General features: G+C 39.8%; 1 long non-coding RNA gene across 1 annotated transcript; it reads left to right on the top strand.

Moving 5' to 3' along the window:
* Nucleotides 1–830: 830 nt before the first annotated feature.
* On the top strand, nt 831–2,774 carry LOC311044628. The gene is made up of 2 exons (XR_014600712.1): nt 831–925; nt 1,538–2,774. It is a non-coding gene; the product is annotated as an uncharacterized lncRNA (long non-coding RNA).

Raw genomic sequence — 2,774 nt, 5'->3', positions numbered from 1 at the left:
TGCAGTTCCATTAACAGCCTATAGTGGTAAATACCTAAACATCCACATGATCCTTTCCAGTACTTCCTCAACAATCAGTGTTGCCAGATTTTGTGAGAGAAATAAGCAACCAGGCCTAGGAAAGCAAACCCAAAAGAGGCGACTGTATAGGCCCCATGAGCACTTTAAACCTATTTACTGTACACCGGCTATTTGAAAATAGCAGAATTACAAGCTCACAACGCGTCATGATGTGACGCGTTGTGAGCTTGTAGATCGGCTATTTTCAAAACAATCTTGAAATAAGATGTGGAATATTTGGAAGATTTTTGAAGCGTTCTAACAACACAAATCGGGTACGGGGCTCCCTGACACAAAACATTTTCAGATTAAGGACAAATACATACACGGCTATTTTCGGCAAAGAGGTTTGTTTGGTGTACAGGGGAATAAAAAGAGCAGACCAAGTACCGAGCCAAAGGTCAAGTTTACTAAGTATTGAGGGTTTAAGTGGTTAAATGTCTGAACACACACATTTAATGAATCCAATATGTAGTAGGCGGTCCCTGCTTCATCTCTCTCTCAGCTAAGGGGTCCTTGGCCTGAGAAACGTTGAAGACCCCTGCTTTAGAAGAAAAAAAAAACACCTACAGCTACTAATAAATACAAGCAACTTTACAGAAAAACAAGCCCGAAGTCGCTTATAATAAGCAGAAATGGCAACACTGCTCAACAAGCTTCTAGAAGCAGTGCAGCTGTCACTTGACTCCAGGGTGATGTAACAGTAGGGAATCCCCGCTGTGACGTCATGTGCAGGGTATAAAGCACATTGTCAGTGTTGCAATGGAACACAAGAGACAGACAAGAACACAACCAACCATGAAGCTGGAGCCCAGAAAACAGTCCCTGAAGCGGACCAAGAGCCACCAAGAAGCAACCGTTAAAGGTGAGTAAAAAAATGACACATTTGTTTTCAAATTAAGGCCTATAAGAGTGGACTATTTGTTGCTGAAATTTGATTTAAGAGATTGAAGATTTAAGAGATTCAAGAGTCAAGGTTTTATTTGGTGTGTCACATACAGGACAAATGAGCAAAACTAAAATCTAAACATAAGGTTTAATTGTGTAACAAGTTGGTTATAGTACATAAAAGTTTTATTTTTGCTTTAATTCATGCGCGTGTGTTTTATATGTGTGTGTTATCATGCCCCACACACTGTGGTGGAAAAAGTAAAACATGTTTACTTAAGTAAAAGTATCAATACAGCAAGTAGAAACACTCTGTTAAAAGTAAGGTAATCAAAATTGACTTGTGTAAAAGTACAAAAGTAATGCCATCAAAATATTCAAAGTAACTAACTAATGTTTTCAAATAATTGTACTGGAGTAAAAAGTACAATATTTGCCTCTGAGATGTAGTGGAGTAAAAGTAAAAGCACTGACAATTGGAAATACTCCAGTAAAGTTAAAGTACCTCAGAATTGCACTCAAGTACAGTACTAGGGTGCATTTACTCAGTTACTTTTGCTCACACAGTCCATGTTCTGTCTCTTCTCAGACAGGAAAGCCATCCTGGAGTGTGCTTCACATCTGCGTAAAATCGGAGACCTGTTGAACGACTACATCCTGGGGGACAAGGTTCAGCGAGCCAGGAGGGTCTCCACTACTGGCCCTAGAGTCAAGTGACATCACCGACAAGATGGATATATTGTATCCAGGAAATTCAATTAAACCCAGTCTGCCAAGTGACACTGTACAACACTATAGGCGAGGCCTTGATTCACTCTTGGAGTTTGGATTTGGAGCAGTGGTCCTCAAAGTGGGGTCCAGGGGACCCTCAGCGTTCCTTGAGGGTCATAACCGGGTCCTTGAAATGAAAGTTAAAAAAAATGTCGAGAGACACTGGGTTTGGAGTATGGAAAAACTGATGCAACTTGTTATCAACAAACAAGGAAGCAGTCAGTGTAGTCAGCTGGACGTCTGTAGTTTGTTGCATGCTGTTATCTGCTGTGAACAGGATGGACTTAATGGCTAAGCTATTATCCTGGACCTCTCTCTCTCTCTCTCTCTCATAAACCGTACTTGGAAAACCACCCACCAAGCTTACTCTGACTGGACTGGAGGCAATAATGATTTGATCCCAAATATTATAAGAATATCATTTCACGCTGTTTATGTGTTTCTTGCTTCGACACATTTCTGTGTATGTTGATCTAGTTAGAGAGATCAGACCTTATGCTAATGTTTGATTACATAGCTGAATGGGTAGAGAGGCTGTCTGGGAAACAGAGGGTCCCTGGTTTGCAATTCATTTGCAGCCAGTTTAAGACACTGAACCCCTAACTGCTCCCCGAGGCCAGATATGCTGCCCACTGATCCTAATACCGAGGATGGTTTAATGCACAGGATATCACACGTACTGTATGTGGAAATGTGACAAAAAAAAAACAATAGACAAAAAGTGGGGTCCAGATGATGATGATTATTATTATTATTATCATGGTTGTTGTTGTTTTTTGGTTTGTGTTTTTATTGATGTAAATGTATTATGTAAGACACACCAAATGTTCCAAAACCTCTCTCAAGATGGTCCGTCAGGTTGATGTTGAACTTGAACTTTTTAACAGACTTTGAAAACGGATAATCTTTGGGACAATGCAAATCACACTTGAAATGTTACTCCATTTGAGTAAAAGTGTTTGGACTAAATGACTATTTCATGTTTTGCCCAATTTGCAAATCAGGTTCTATCCTTGAGTTGAATGTTAATAAACCAGGCAAGTTTGAAAATGTCA

Source organism: Gymnoscopelus microlampas, assembly GCF_963454915.1.
Source record: "Gymnoscopelus microlampas genome assembly, chromosome: 4".
Taxonomy (NCBI): Eukaryota; Metazoa; Chordata; class Actinopteri; order Myctophiformes; family Myctophidae; genus Gymnoscopelus; species Gymnoscopelus microlampas.
This window is presented reverse-complemented; position numbering and strand designations above follow the sequence as displayed.